At 36.1% G+C, this 17,590-nt stretch overlaps 1 protein-coding gene across 1 annotated transcript in view; it reads right to left on the bottom strand.

The window, feature by feature from the left end:
- The window catches only part of LOC123871316 (GAS2-like protein pickled eggs), a 119,257-nt gene extending 103,292 nt beyond the window's left edge, over positions 1-15,965 (bottom strand). The window contains exon 1 of the mRNA XM_045915053.1: positions 15,800-15,965. The gene's annotated coding sequence lies outside the window, so the exon portion shown is untranslated. The remainder of the gene's footprint in view (positions 1-15,799) is intronic.
- Positions 15,966-17,590: the final 1,625 nt, after the last annotated feature.

Genomic DNA, 17,590 nt, shown 5'->3' with positions numbered 1-17,590 from the left:
AAGTCTATAAGAATTTACCTAATTTACTACTTCTAAATGTACTTACTTACATAGTTTTTTGTTACTTCTTGAACTAATGTTGATAATCAAGAGAAAAAACTTAGGCTAATAACTATAATTTAAATAAACACAGGTGTGTTTTGGCAAGTGCTAAATACAAGGTAAACGAAATAAATCAAGGCTTATTTAATAAGTATCTCGAACTTTTTATCCATTGAAGAGTGGAGTACCTAATTCTAATGTACAATTTTTACATACCTACCGCCCTAAGGTTCTTACAGAAAACCAGATCATTTTCAAGCTGTTAGCCACTCATATCAATCGAATGAAAAGGTCAAATAGGTATATGCCTAAGCCCAATGATATTAGAAGAAAAATTTGCTTCTAATATCATTGCCTAAGCCAGTGCAGAAATTCTACGAGTATGTAAGTTTAATATCCCCTGTCTATGAAAAGCGGAGGCCTTGCCAGCCTTGCCCTATAGGCTTACTTTAGCATAAAAGTACACAATATGGGGACAGAACAATGGGGTACAGAGACAATGTGCAAAATCAGAGCAGCCACAGCCAATGTCCTGATTTTACACATTGCAAGCCCCACTATGTCGAGCAGGTGTTTTACTTGTGCACATGTTGTATTTAAAAACACACACTCCAAGTTTGGACCGAGGACATTCTACAAAAGATATATACTTTCTCAAATCTGTACGACATATTTATCTCTACTTTTTAGATACCCTTGTCTTCGCGAAAATCTCGTAGGAATTGTTAATTTTCTCGGTATGAAAAACATAGAATTCTATGCCCGCTTCTATGGTGCAAGTTACCTCTGTCGCAGGCTACAGTGCGTAAAACGGTTGTTACTCTTGCTTATCCTACAGACAGACAGACAGACAGACACCCTCGCATTTTATAATATTGGTATAGAAATAAAGCTAAAATGAGTAGACACGACTCAATTTTTGGTAATGAATCTACTGGTATGGTCTGTAATCAGAATATTTTTCTAACAAGAAAAACCAGTAAAACCGATCTGTCCAGACTTTTTTTACAGGTTACTTTCTGCCACAGACCATTCTGGGACAAAAGTAATCTGTCTTCCGCGAGATGTGAGCTATCTCGTACCTATCCGTTAAAACAGGACTCTCTCCGTCACTTACTCCATACAATCGTAGTTCCAATTTCATTTGAATATTAAGCAACCAAAGTCCATGAAATTTTGCAGACATAGTCTAGAAACTAATATCTGTGTCTGTGGTGTTTTAGATTTTTCTAATAATATGTGGTTTTAAAATTACAGGGGCTCAAAGATTTGTATTTTTCTTTAAAAAAAGGCCCAACTTTGTGCTCGTTTTTCTAGACAATGGCGCAATTTAATGAAATTTGGAAAAACCACAGACCTAGAAAATTTAATGAATATTATGTAGTAAAAAAATTATCGTTATATATTTTATATTGTTATAATTGTGTGGGAACTACGAAAACCAGAAATTACACCCAGAAATCTTGAAAATTTCGTGCTGTCTCGATTTGTGCAAGCGGGGTGGTGAAGTGCGGGGGACGACACGTGAAACTGACAGAAACTGACAGTCTAAACACACGGGCCACATTTAGACTGCACCCAACTCCAAACTTGTCGATAGGTCTAACTAAATACACTGGTACATTTCAACTTGCGTTAGACGTATGCGTTACCTACTCAGACGTTGCCTGTAGATAAAAATATGTCTCATGTTTGCTGGCAATAGCGCATGCATCAAACCCTGCAAGTTGCAACTCTCTTGCAACCTATTCCTCACGCAATACGCACAGCTTTAATATTATAATTTTTGACAATGTATACTATATGTAATGCCATATCACAGGTCACTCTCTGATTTATTGCTAACAATTTACTTCCAAATGCAAAGAAATCTAAGTGTGTTGAATTCACACTGCCCAAAACCAGGACCTTAAATGACATAAGTTCATTGATAAATAATCATATGTTGAAAATAAAGGAGAACCCCGTGTTTCTCGGTATAATGTTAGATGCAAAGCTTCTATGGAACACCCACATATCAACACTTGATGGTAAACTCAGCTCTGCTGCTTACACTGTTAGAAAAATTCGACAGGTACTGACGTGGAAACTGCAAAAATTGTATATTTTGCCTATTTTCACTGTATTATGTCTTACGGACTCTTGCTATGAGATAAAGCGGTAGATATTGAAAAAAAAAATGTATTACAGAAAAGGACAGGACGTGCAATTTATAATTTAAAACCGCGCGCTGCCATACAATAAAAATATAAGGAAATAAGTACCTTATCTATTATCTTATAGTAGCTTTTAAATATATTTACAACTAGCTAATGCCCACAGCTTCGCTCGCGTGGATTTAGGTTTTTAAAAATCCCGATCCTTTCATTTCCCAGAACAAAAGTTGCCTCTCCGTAATAGCCCGTCCCCGGGATGCAACTTGTTTCTGTATCACGTAAGAATATTTAAACGGATGATCCTTTTCAAATCCCTAGGGATCACCAGGATTTAGGAATGCAATTTCTTACAGCATCCTATACCTTCAATATCAATTAATAATCGACACTTTTTAAATCCCATTAGCTTTAGTAGTCAGGTCCCCTGCAACATCAGGATTGAGGAGTTGGAATCCAAATTTTTTATTGAACAATGTCGCAAACTTTCTTTATCGATTAAAAAAACTACCCAAAATTACGCAGTTAGGTTACCTGCCAAATTTCATGGTTTTGAGTCAACGGGTACCCTAGAGGTTTTCTTGACACACACGACAGACAGACAGATAGACAACAAAGTGATCCTATAAGAGTTCCGTTTTTCATTTTGAGGTACGAAACCCTAGAAAACGTAGGAACGGCATTCCGAACCAGTGGTAAATTTGTCTGACCATCCAAAAACACTTTGAAGTTTACCTAAAAGTTTACAGGAATAAAAATTTATCATTGTATTCCATTCCATTTCATTCTATTCCATTCTGTTCAAAGATAAATAGATAATAAAAATATTTGTCACCGAAACAATAATTTACGATACATCAACCAATATCAATTTTACTGATGACAATCTGACTATTACCAAAGTGAACGACTACTATAATATCTATTATATACGACTAACATAATATGTATTATAAATTGTGTGCCGTTTGCATTCTCACTAGGTTCTCATTAAGTTTGTTTTATTTGGTTAAACTTTCTGGCATTTATATTGTTATGACGTTTAATTGGCAAACAGTCTGTTTATTGGCTCAAACTCAAAAATTCAGCCAATCATAACAAAGAAAATATTGTAATAATGATTGATGCAGCTTTCTGTAATTGAAAACAAAATATTTGACATTAACTTGAATGTGACAGTGTTTTCCGAATAGGGTTGCCAGAGGCCCCGTATTTTACTGGTTACCCCGTATTTCGGGATACAGAAACCTGGCTGGCGAAATCAAACACTGACGTTATGTCCAGTAGAAAGAATATTTTCCTTTTGCGGCAATGCGTAGCCGAAACCCACTCGATATTGATCATGGTCGTAGCCAAGGCAGCGGGGCTTGGTTTGAGGATGTAAGCCTTTTTTATACAAGTTAGCCCGTGACTTTAATCTTTTCTAGTGGTAAGTGATGATGCAGTCTAATTTCTTGGCCGTTAGGGCCATAGTAACCATATAACTAGCCATGACTGAAGCCTCCCATCAGACCAGAAATTTAGAAATGGCGACTGCGCCTGGGAATCCGTCAAAAACCTAAGCCTAAAATAATACTTACACTATTTCTTGCATTTGCTTACCAATTTTTTTTGGAAATATATCAAACATTTCGCGCTCACTTCACTCGCGCTTTGAATTTGTATTACTTGGTGTAAACTCCGCAATTTCGTTTGCATGAATTTAGATTTTAAAAAATTCCGTGGGGGATTTTCCGGGCTAAAAAGCCGCCTAAAAAAAAATGTCTGGGATGCAAGTTACCTCTGAATAGTAAGTACCAAAATTTTGGTAAAGAAGATGGGCCGTGAAAGGGTAGATAGGCAAATGTCGTATTCGTAATATTAGTATGGATAGGAAGCTTTAAAAATATAATCTTGCTATGGCTAAACTCGTTTCCCTTTCACTTTAATTTTTTCTGTATTGAACCAAAAACACTTACGCTCACTGCGCTCGCGCTTTTTTATTGTTGTATTTTATCTCACTGACAAATTGAAAGGCGAAATTCCACTAACCAGGTAATTAGCCCATAAAGTTGAGCGAATGTTTTTTTCCTCATGACAGGATTCAGTTCCGGCCCTGATAAAACCTCTCCCGCAATCGATTCCTGGCTACGGCCATAGTATTGATACTGTGAAGGTGGAATTACAAATTAAATGTAATTTTAAGTTAAAATGAAAAGATTGTATGCATGAAATGTATAACATTTTGCTTTACAAAACTTAAGAGTTTTTAAAAGCTATTTAAATAAATGAATCTTTTATTTAAAACCACATTGCAAACATTGTTCACCAATCAAGACACGGCAACATACGGAGAAAAAATACAAAACTTACAAATAAACTAAAATATCTAAATAGGCTTTCCTTCCATGCATTTCAGAGAGAACCACCGCCTATTTCTTTAAATACTTCAAATTTTCAAATTTCTTCAAATCTAAACCCCGTATTTTTGATGGTGGTAGCCTGTAAATCAAAAAGAGGCAGGTGGCAACCCTACTACTTCCTAGACAGAATTTAAAAATTGTTTTCATTACTCGGTATGCCTACTGCCATAGTGTGACAGAAAGTGTGACGGTAGTTGTGACCTCTGATTGGCCGACTCTCTTTCACTATTTGCTAAAATTGATGATTGCAACAACAATTTTTTCTTTTTTGTAATCGAAAACAGAACACGGACGTCAAACAGGTTGACTAATTGCAATCATTTCTGACCGGCTAACATTGTTCCGCTAGTGGCTCAAACTCACTGTCGCAGCAAGAACATGGTAAATTCAGCCAATCACAGCAATTTCAATTGGTTATCACAAATGTACCGATCTAGGAACCGAGAATGCACGAACCAGGGCAGATAGAGATAAGAACAATAATATCATACGTAGGAAATCGACGGGGTTACTCCGTAAAAAACTAGCAGACAGACACACTTTCGAATTAATAATATTAGTCTGGAAGTATGGATTGATACATAATAATTTAATGGCGAAAACATCGTAAGCACATAGAGGTGAGTCAGTCCACGTATTACCCAAACCGACGTTTAACATGAATGGCCATCCCATAAACCACGGTTCTTTGTGGGTTCGTTGCCCTTTCCGCTTACTAGGGCTGCCACAGAACTGATAATGACTATTCATTAAAACAGTTGAACTAAAACATCATCCTGATCAACCCATTGCCGGCTCACAACTGAACTCTGATCTCCTCTCACAATGAGAAGAATATGCGCATAGTCCACCACGCTTGCCAAGTGCAAAGTCTTTACAAAGTCTTTGAGTATATTATGGAGAACTCTTAGGCATTAGGATTCCTCGCTCTATTTTCCTTCACCGTTAAAGCAAGTAATATTTAGTAGCTTTTCGCACATAACTTTGAAAAGTTAAAGGTGCATGCCCAGGATTGAACCCCGGTCTCTAATATTGGTCCCTTTTACACTAATATTACAAGTGTAAATTGAAAATTTATAACACCCCCGACAAGTGAAGGTTACAGTAACTAGAAAAGAGCTGATAATTTTCAAACGGCTGAACCGATTTTCTTGGATTATAGCTAAGAACGCTCTCGATCAAACCAAAAAAGCTTAATTAAAATCGGATCATTAGTTTAGGAGCTACGACGCCACAGACAGATACATAGATACACACGTCAAACTTATAACACCCGTCTTTTTGGGTCGGGGGTTAATAGAGACGAAAGTTTGTGTTTATGTATGTATGTGTGTGTATGTATGTATATTTGTTATTCTTTCACGCAAAAACTACTAGACGGATTTGGCTGAAATTCGTAATGGAGGTAGATTATACCATGGATTGACACATAGGCTACTTTATATCCCGGAAAAGCAAGGAGTTCCCACGGGATTTTGTAAAACCCTATATCCACGCGAACGATGTCGCGGGCACCAACTAATATTAGTATAAAAAAGTTAGAGTTGGCAACCCTAGCAGGTGTCGCGAATCCACGCGACTAATTGTAAACATGCACTAACGAGCTGGCGAATGAGTTCTGTTATTTCTAGTTTTCTACTTTTGACCTGATGCCTAATGTTCTCACTCTCTCATTTACATACGAGGAGGTACTAGGTACAGTCAGCAACAAAGCTAGTTTGCTTGTACTGGTGGGTGCAAACCTAACTTTGTCCCTGACTGTACCTACATTCCTGCCTCCGCACGACCTCCCTGGCACAGTGGTGAGCGCTGTGGTCTTATAAGCGGGAGATGCCGGATTCGATTCCCAGGAGGGGCAATTTGGGAATTTATCATTGCTATATTGTCTCTGGTCCTGGTCTAGTGGGAGGCTTCTGCCGTGGCGAGTTCCTACCCTACCGCCAAAGCCGTGCCGCCAAGCGATTAATAGCGATAGGTACGATGCCGTGTAGAAACCAAAAGAGTTGGGTTGTATAAAACTGCCATAACATTTCCAGTTTAGCCCGCTTCCATCTTAACTGCATGATCACTTACCATTAGATGAGATCGCAGGTACACAAGTAGATACTCCTAACTAGCACAAGTTTTACGCTTAGTTGGAAGGAAAATGTAAATATTAGACATGATTAGCATGGCTAATATTCTTTTTTTTTTTCGAAAAGACAAAGTTAAATTTGTATAAAAAGTCTAGCGTAGGTACGTAGTGATAACCTAATGGTGTCGGACTCCATTTCACGGATTCAAAATGCTAAAATTTCTCCAAAATCATGGTCACACAGAAGACAAATAAAATAAATAATTTATTGTTTCAATAACAACTCCTTAGTGCTAAATATTTCATAGTAATTGTTTATCCGAGTCATGCAATACCTATAACCGCACGCGGCGATGCGTGAGCTATGCATAAATGTTTACTGATCAGCATACTTTCAATTTAATCATTGGATTGATAACCTTGGTACCATTTCTTCACTCAATACTGACTAATGCCTGTATCCCGTTCATGCTCAGATCGCCTAATAGCTTATTTTGTTGTAATACCTATGTATTTTGACTTGTCACAAAAAGGTCACACTATTTTCTGTAAGCTTGTATTCTTTAATGAAATCACTGCATCCTTCTTAGATAAGATGAGCTGAATAGCTATGTTGTGATGGTATAATAAAATATTGGATCAAAATTAGATAAAAGTCCTTAAATCTACAAACCGTAAGTCAAGTTTAGGAAACTAACATACCTATAAAGTATTTAGAGTAGGCATACAAGATAGTGACAAAGTTTAAATTAAGATTATTCGTAATCCAAGGATTTGTGTGAAGCGAGCAATGACCTAAGTTTTAAAAAAATAGGTCATGTTTATGTACCCGTATCTTTGGATTATATAACATTTTATAAATTACAATATATTTATGGTAGGGGAAGTTACATCGTATACAAGACCAGAAAGAACTGAAAAGTGTTAAGTCTTAGTACTTAAGTTATAGAAGTAGTCGACATAATGTTAAGAAGTCTGAATGAATTTACATAAGCGACAAAAAAATCTAAACAATAAAGGGTTGTGTATTCTGTAAAAAAAAGAAACAGCAAGATAAAACAACATTAGTAGATGAAATAGGAGCATTAAAAAAAAAAGATTCCGACGAATTGAAAACCTCCTCCTTTTTGGAAGTCGGTTAAAAACTGACCACATCACGATAAATAAGATGGGTACGTAAATGGTTGCATATCATAGTAAACATGGTATTTGTATGCTGTAATTGTTTAAATTTAATATTCATTCATTAAATGCTATTTTCTTTACAAGACCATTACTTATTGACTTTTACAAATAAATCCCACGCAATATCTAAATATATAGAATCAATCATTAACGTATCTACTAATTTTTTCGCGGTTTACAGAAACAATAGGCCTCTGTATAATATTATAAGCCCTGTAATTACAGTTTTTCCTATGAACCAATTGAATTTGAAAAGAATGAGGTAATATAATCAATTGGATTTGGATAGTGTGAGGTAATTTCATAGTAAATTAGTAACATTGCAGTCAGTCCTTTAAAAATACGTCATCTGCATCATGTTTTTTCTTGAAAATTTAATCTATTAATACATTAATATTAACATTGCAAGGTTCGCGCCACGTACTGTACGTGTTAATTAGGATTGAAGTGTCGTCTTCTTGTAATTAAGTGGTCACTTGTTATCATGGAAAATTTATTTGTCCTTGTCTCGGAACCTTGTCGTTTCTACTTAACCATTATTTCCAATTAAATCACAAAAACTGTCAGTCATCAATTTGAGATCATTAGTGTGGTGCAAGGATTAGTTTTCGGGCCCTCATTGTTTTTTATGTATGCCTATTATTGACACTTCATTATTATGTGCCTGGCTTTTAAATCATTGTTAACTGAGATTCGAAGAAAAAATACAAATACAGTTTAAGCAAATCAGTTAATTATAATTACCCAAATAAGCATAGCTATTAACTAGACCAAACCCCAAAGGTTATTTAGACTTTGAAAAGAAAAATAGTAAGAGAAATAGAGATTAGAAAAATAAACTAGATTTGACTTGTGCGTTGAAAGATCAGTCAATCAGTCAGTCAGGACAAGTCTTTTTATAATTTATAATTTTATGTATGTATATTGTATATTGTATATACCACGTTGACACCCGTATTCACAAACGTTACTATGTCTCATAGTGCCCTCGAACGCACAGTGTCCGTTCCACCAATCAGATGACTGTATCACGTCAATTTACAATGATCTGATTGGTGGAACCTACACTATGCGTTCGAGCGCACTGTGAGACCTCATAGTAACGTTTGTGAATACGGCCGTCAGACTTCAGAGCCTATAACCGTCGAAACCCGTCGAAACAAAATAACTGACGAATTAATCACTTTTAAGCAATTATTATAGCACTCCTATTTAGGTTCGTTCGCTATCGGATGGTTTCTGAGTAACCAAGTGATTCATGAACTTAAAGTATTTAAGCATTCAGGAAGTACCTACTAGTACACCTGTATCAATAGACCATCTCCTTATATTGCTTTTCATTTAGACTTTTTCTAAACAAGTGCGAATTTTTTATATGTTCTTTCTATTAATTTCTGATTACTTAATTTAGTACTATAGAAATTCTCTAGAACTCAACTTATAAAGACATTTTTTAACATTTTGCTTGTATGTATTTGAAACGACGCGCGTTTTAAACGTGTATCGGTTTTTCGAGCTATGTGCTCTGCCCAGATTGTCGGCTTTCAAAATGCAATGTCTGTTACTCTGGGCTCTCCTACGAATCTCCTAATTTTTGATTTGATTACGTAGAGTAACTCAAAGCGTAGCTCTCTCAATCATCAGTAGGCTGGAGTCAATATGATTATTAAAACTGATTAGTAAATAATGCAGTAGGTACCGAGTGAGACAAAAGCGCACGAGTCGCTTGCGTAATGCCACGCCCCGCTAACTTCCGTTGTCACACACGTACGGTTAGCAGAAAAACTTCAAGGTAGGTACTAATATGAAAGGTGATAAAAAGAAGAGGATTTTTAGAAATTCACACGAGCGATGCCAAGGCGGGTCTGCTAGTTATTAAACTACCCAGGCGTGATTTTGGGTTTATTTTAACAGTAGGCTTAGGTATCCATGAAGAAAGAAATCCACGCGGTTGATGTTTCGGGCATCAGCTAGTAGTTACCACTTACTCTATATTTAAGGACGTTTGGGTGACCCAATATCTTGATGATCACACTATAATATTATAAAGGCGAAAGTTTGTGTGCATGCATGTGTGTATGTTTGTTACTCTTTCACACAAAAACTACTGGAGTCTGGACGGACTTGGCTGAAATTTAAAAAAGGAAGTAGATTATACCTTGGATTAACATATAAGATACTTATTATTCCGATTTTTTTTACAAATTATTATATCCACGCGAAGGAAGTCGCGGGCATCAGCTAGTTTATATTATTTTACACCAACTCCAGGATTATTTACACCTTTTATTGCTGTCGGTACATTAAGTGGGCTAGCAATCATCAGCACGTCCATCGTGAGCGTCGACACAAATACACGACGGAGTTCCGCACGCATTGGCTTAGCCGAAGTTAATGCAGGTTTGTATTTTTATCATTATGTCATTATTTCATTATGTTTTTACTATTTACATCTTCTGCTGCTAACGGTATTGCCGTAGGTATCCACACTTATCATAGCCAAGTACTATTATATTATTCTGTGATCATAGGTAGTAGATATGTCGCAGCGAATTGGCATAAACCGGGAGTTAGCCAACTCTCTTAGGGATATGGCTAACGCCCGGGAGATGTTAAAACGACAACTCAATTAGTGCATATCGCTAAACAAATCTAGTGATATAATAGAATATTGTATAAGCTGTAGTATGTTTGTACACGTACACGGTAGGTATATTGGTGCAATAACTTTATAATTGATTTTTGGGTTTGAACTTCCTTGTGCTAATACATATACTTACATTATTTTCATTTGAAACCAAATAATTGTAAATCATAAACAATCTATCAGTTGTAGAAATAATATAAAATAAACATGTATGAACCTACTTAAGCTAATTATTAAAATAATATATGAATTTATTCAAACATTTTAATAAATAACACTTATGTAAAATGTCAGCGTCGGCCCGAGGGCACAACTAGTCTTCCGGGCGGCAAGGCCGTTGACAAGTGCCCAAATTACTGTAATCACTTCATACTTCGTGAACCGGGCGTTTACCTACGCCTTGACGAGGTGTTTATGCCTTGGCCTCATGGTGACATATAATTAAGTCATCATAAGGTTCCCTGGTAGGTAATTTGGAAATCTCCCTGGCACAGTGATGCTAATTTCTGACTCATTATTGGAACCTACAAGGTTTGATTCAGGTACAAGTTAGCCCTTGGCTGCAATTTCACCTGATGGTAAGTGATGATGCTGTGTGAGATGGAAGCGGGCTAACCTAGCATTTGGGACAATTTAAAGTTTTCCGGGAAAATAAAATCGTGAGGCGAGTAGAATTTCTAATAACTACAGTCAACCGCTCAGATTAATTATAACTTTACCTACCTAGCTAACCATAAACTTCTTTTTGAAATGCAAATACGAATTTAATAAGTAGATTTTTCCTCCCTTTAAAATAAAAAATCTTGACCTTATTCTAAAGCTGTTGCCAGATATTATGTTTAAACTAACATTTCTACTTTTCGGATGCAAGTTAGCTCTTGACTGCAATCTCACCTGGTGGTAAGTGATGATGCACTCTAAAGTGGAAGCGGGCTAACCTGGAAGGGGTATGGCAGTTTTCATTAAACCCCTTTCCTTTCCTTTGATCTCTACGCGGCATCGTACCGAAACGCTAAATCACTTGGCGGCACGGCTTTGCCAATAGGATGGTAACTAGCCACGGCCGAAGCCTCCTACCAGACCTGGCCAGAGAAATTATAAAATTCCAAACCCCTGCCGGGAATTGAACCCGGGACCTCCCATTAATAAGGCCACAACGCTAACCACAGTGGGAGGGAAGCCGTTAACTTTTTACCCGACTGTGGCAAAGTCAAAAGAAAGGGTGGTAAGGGAATGAAGGTATGTTTGTATCCAGATTCTGCGTGTTCCACCGTAGCTCCTACTAAACTACTGGGCCGATTTTGATGAATGAGGTGTCAATTGATTCGTTGTAAAGTTCCGGGTGACATACGGTATATTTTATACGAAAAAAATAGACCTAACGAATGTTACATGAAAAAAGTGGGGGATCTCCAAAAATATTTTCTTTTGCTTTTGTATCGAGTTGGATGTCAAAAAGGACAAAATTCTGAGTTCATGAATATAATGTACAGCAAAATTAATTTATACCAAGCGACAGAAAAACAATTTTACTCTAATATTGCAGCGTTTATTAAAAGAGGATTGCAGTCGGGTTTAGTTTTCAACTTTATCTTGTGTTAAAAGAAAAAATGATTTAATGGAGAATTGTTCATTAAATCAGCAATAGTATAAAGTCCACGGTTGAGTCCACGCGATAATTCTCATAACTTATCGATAATAAGTGTTTTATTATGGAGAGGTTATCGCCGCCATATTGAATTGATAACGTAAAACATTGTTGATTGGAATCGAATGCGATTTCTTACGTCCGTGCGTCTCTTATGATAACATAATTCAACAATTCTATATCCTTTTCTGTAAATCCAAGTTATTTCAATTATTGTTTTAATATAATTAATTTTTAAATAACAAACTGCGTTCTTTTCGGTGGGAAGGGCATTCAGTCGTTTACAGATGTGTATCTGTGTATCTGTCTGTGGCATCGTAGCTCCTAAACTAATAAACCGATTTTAATTTTTTTTTTTGTTTATAAGGTAGCTTGATCGAGTGTCCTTAGCTATAATCCAAGAAAATCGGTTCGGCCGTTTGAAAATTATCAGCTCTTTTCTAGTAACTGTTACCTTTACTTGTCGGGGGTGTTATAAATTTTTAAATTACACTTGTAAATATTTGTTTTTAGCTGGGATTGGAGATAGATTATACCCTGGATTCATGGGCTACATTTTATTCCGGAAAATCAAGGAGTTCCCACGGGAAACCAAAATCCACGCGAAAGAAGTCGCGGGCAGCATTTAGTGTACATACATAATATTATTATATGTACTTACATATTGTACACCTACAAACTATTGCATTATTCCAATTGAAGTTAATAGGATACCGGAAAAGGGGTCATTCGTAAAGAGATTACCTATTTGTAACACGATATCCTGCAGTAAGGTGTCACTAGGGAAACACTAGGTGATTTAATACTAGATAATATCTCCAGCAAACCACCAGCCTAACTTCAACGCTGACTCAGCAGCGACAACTAACTGTAACCACTTCCTTTCATAGTCAGATCGGTAATTTCGTAAGAACAATGTTATTCTAAATGTTATAAAGAGAAAAAACCGGCCAAGTGCGAGTCAGTCTCGCGCACTGAGGGTTCCGTACTCGGGTATTTTTTCCAACATATTGCACGATAAATCAAAAACTATTATGCATAAAAATAAATAAAAATCTGTTTTAGAATTTATAGGTAAAGCCCTTTCATATGATACCCCACTTGGTATAGTTATCTTACTTTGAAAATTGAAACAAAATTAAACTTTTTTTTAAATGATGTAACCACAACTTCGCGGCTTTCAGATTTATTCCTGTACTTATACTATAAGACCTACCTACCTGCCAAATTTCGATTCTAGGTCCCCTATAGGTTTTCTTGACAGACTCGACGGACGGACGGACGGACGGACGAACAGACAGACAGACAGACAACAAAGTGATCCTATAAGGGTTCCGTTTTTCCTTTTGAGGTACGGAACCCTAAAAGTAAGTCAAACAACGATTTCATTCGAAATATTGCAACAGTGTACAACACGCATCGCCAGCATACTACTGAGGACGACTCAATCGCAGATTGAAATCTATAGAGCGCACGTTAACTTTGCTTAGATTTAAGTTTCAGTTAAAACGAGTAAGATTTATGCCAGCGGTATAACTTTGTCTCGTTTTAACAGTGACTTTAGTCTGAGCAAAATCAAAGTGTGCCCTATAGATCTCAGCCTCAGAATAAGAATAGTTTGTGTCATAGACCACCACGCTGGCTTAGTGGGATTGACAGACTTCACACGCCCTAAGGAGATCTCTAAGGCATGCAGATGTTTTTCTTTGTTTTCTTTTCCGTGTTTTTCTTTCGTTTAAGTGATATTAATTAAAATTGCTTATGATATAAAATGCACATTAACTCCGAAAAGACAACTAATGGTAGAAATAAATTTCTAAATAACTGGAAGAATTTATTTGAATGAAAAAAGCATAAAAACTCTGACATGCCATAAAACATTTCGCTAAAAGTTATTTCATATCACTTTATTTCTCGGAACGAATAAAATTAAACACGATCTATTTTTCTAGCGGTAGGTACCAGGAACTAATGCATAAAATCCTACCTATTAATTATAAATTGCATTCATTCTGTGATTTTTTGATGAATAATGGAGTTTTGTTAGATGATCAACAGCTTATCCACTTACTAAAACCGCAGGGTTGGCAAAAGATTAATTTAAAAATAATAATTTAGTAGGACATAGATATTTATATTTACTATCTACTCTATCTAAGTTAAAAAATATCTAAAAATTAGTCACCTTTGGGAGAATATTAGGTAATGACTAAGGACAAATGATATGAAAATATTTTAGGCACCAAATAAAATGAACATTGATCATGGAACTCAATGAAAACTTTATCATAATAAAGTTTTAGGTTCTCAATAATCAAATTTTGCGTCTGATAAAAATCATCATATCGTTCAGTTAGTGAATTTAATTAATACGATAACATAATGTTTCAAATCTATTAATATTAATATAATAGGGAAAATAAATGTTACATTCACCAAAACATTGCAAACCTTAATTGTTTTTTATGTATTTTTATTGCAGAAATAACATTTTTAAGAGGTTCTAAATCAAAAATGTCGAAATTTATTTTGAGCTTAAAATATAATTACGCGAAACGTTATATTTTTAATCAATTAATTAGATAATAGAGAAAATAATTATGTTGCACTCGCCAAAATACTAAAGTTTTACATCAATTTTATACTTTGTTTTGCACAATACGTTTAAAGAGTTCTAAATCAAAAATGACGATGTATTTTATTTAAGTTTTTATAACTTTCAATTGTAGCAATATTAGTTATTATTAGTAGTTATTATTGCTACGACCATTATTTGTTTGTGTTTATATCCACATGCCACTCAGTAAAACAATTATGTCTTAATAAACCTAATTGGATCTTTCGGCCCTTCTTACAAAATTTGACTTGACTTGTTATTTATTTAAACAACTTAAGTGCTTAAGACAAAGAATAAAATACAGGATAGATTTACAAACAAAGATTTACTGTTATTTTTATTAAATAATATTGTTTTCCGATTTATGTAAGAATAATAATATATGCGTACCAATCTTACGTGTGTAAACCTATTTGTTACCTTATACCATGTTTTAATGTTTACCATGATCATCATTATCATGATCAGTTAATCGCCGGCCCACTACTGAACACTGGTCTCATCTCAGAATGAGAAGAGTTTAGGCCATAGTCCGCCATGCTGGCCCAGTGTGTTTTGGCAGACTTCACACAGCCTTGAGAACATTATGAAGAACTCTAAGGCATGCAGAATTATGGAAAACATGGTGAGGACCATGTTTTCCTTCACTGTTACACAGCAAGTAATATTTAAGTGCGTGAACGGGATCGAACCCCCGTCCTCCAGAATACGAGGCCGACGTATTAACTACTAGGCTATCACCGCTCGCTGCACCACGTTACCAAACCAAAAATATTTTTCCGATTAGATTTTGACTGCTTCACTCTTGGCTGCATTTATATAGTCCAAAATCTATAAAATAACTTATTGTAAAATACAAACTTATACCTATACATATATTTAACAAAATTAATTACGCTTTCAGACTTCCATGACGTAAATAATGATGATTAATAATTTAACTTATTCATCCAAATCCGAAAACAATATTAATTCATACCTAAAATTAAAAAATAACCCCCCAGTGGCAACCCTGATTCGCCAAAACTCACCTTAGGGTATAAAGAAACTAGCGGGTCCACAACACAAAAATCCTTTTTCGATAAAAAAACACAACACTCGAAATTCGAATAAATCGCGAGACGATTTCAGTGTCGACACTCGACACGTACGTTCGCGGTTAGAGTCAAACGAAGACTAAACTTCAAGTTGATGAATTCAGTAACTTGAACGCGTAGTGCGATGCGCGTGCGCACGCTTCCACGGCGTCCACTTCAGGTGACCTTGGAAATGCAATTTCGAGATTTATCTCAGTCTCAGTTGTCTTTTTTTTAGGGATCGGTGCATGAATAGGTATAACATAAACCCCTAATACGTTATATCTATCTATGTAAGAGGAGAAATTGATTGACTAACATAATATAAATGACATAATCTGCTAAACTGCTGGGTCTAGGAAAATACGGAAAATCGCAGGGATGCATGCTTTCTCTATACCCTAAAATGCGGCTAAACGGATGAGCCTTTAACAATCCCATGGAAACTCTCTGATTTTCCGCGACAAAAATTGCCTATGTATATTTATCTCCGAAATATCTCTCAACCACTACCTCTAACAGCTCTATATCTCATCTAATGCTAAGACAGATAGAGTATAGACAGATTTTAAAATAATACTAGCCATGTTAAATATGGCAAATATTCCTTCTTCTCCTCCAACTAAGCGTAAAGCTTGTGCTTAACCACTGTTCTCCCCCGTGGCCGATGGTATCCATGACGAATTTTCCTCACGAAAAAAGAAGAGTGGGTACGATACAGTGCAATGGCTGGGGTATGAACCAACCGACCTTTCGTATTTCAGCCCGCTCTTGAGCTACTGCGGCTCTATATTTATAATATTGAATATGAAAGTATGGATATTAATAAGAATATGGATTTTATTGAAGGACATTCTACGTAAAGAACTTCGCCACGGGGGTTCCTCTCACACTTGGCAGGTGTTTTTTCACCAAAAGTCAAAACAAGTTTTAGAAATACGCACCTTTTCCACATCTCCGCTACCTGGATAGGAGTGTGATCGTCACTTTACAACAAAATAACACTTTGTATTCACAACACTTCGGCTTTAATTTATATTAACTGTTCCACCCTGGCTTTGTTTGGATGGAATTTCTAAAAATCATTTCTAGGGGTCTACGTTATAAAGAAAATGTCTTGTTAATCTATGTAGTAGCTGGCTGATACCACAGCTTTTCTTAAAACTGTGCTGATTACGGCTGCTTGGACGTAATTATCTCTACATTCATTCATCCATATTTAATATTATAAATGCGAAAGTGTGTCCGCCTGTCTGTCTGCTAGGCTTTTCACGGCCCAACAGTTTAACCGATTTTGATGAAATTTGATACAGAGTTAGCTTACATCCCGGGGAAGGACATAGTCTATTTTCCCACGGGATTCTTAAAGGTCCATACGCTTAACCGATTCATATGAAATTTGGTACACAGGTAGGTTGCATCCCGGAAATTGACATAGGTAACTTTTTATTTATCCATACTAATATTATAAATGCGAAAGTGTGTCTGTCTGTCTGTCTGTCTGTCTGTCTGTCTGTCTGTCTGTCTGTCTGCTACGCTTTCACGGCTTAACCGCTGAACCGATTTTAATGAAATTTTGTACGGACTTAGGATACATTCCGGGGAAGGACATAGGCTACTTTTTATCCCGGAAAAACAAACAGTTCCCGCGGGATTCCTTAATACTCATCCGCTTGATGGATTTGTATGAAATTTGGTACCGAGGTAGCTTACGTCCCTGTAATTGACATAGGCAACTTTTTATCC

The sequence above is a fragment of the Maniola jurtina genome, chromosome 13, assembly GCF_905333055.1.
Source record: "Maniola jurtina chromosome 13, ilManJurt1.1, whole genome shotgun sequence".
Classification (NCBI taxonomy): domain Eukaryota; kingdom Metazoa; phylum Arthropoda; class Insecta; order Lepidoptera; family Nymphalidae; genus Maniola; species Maniola jurtina.
Note: the sequence above shows the minus strand (reverse complement) of the source record. Positions and strands in the feature narration are given on the sequence as shown.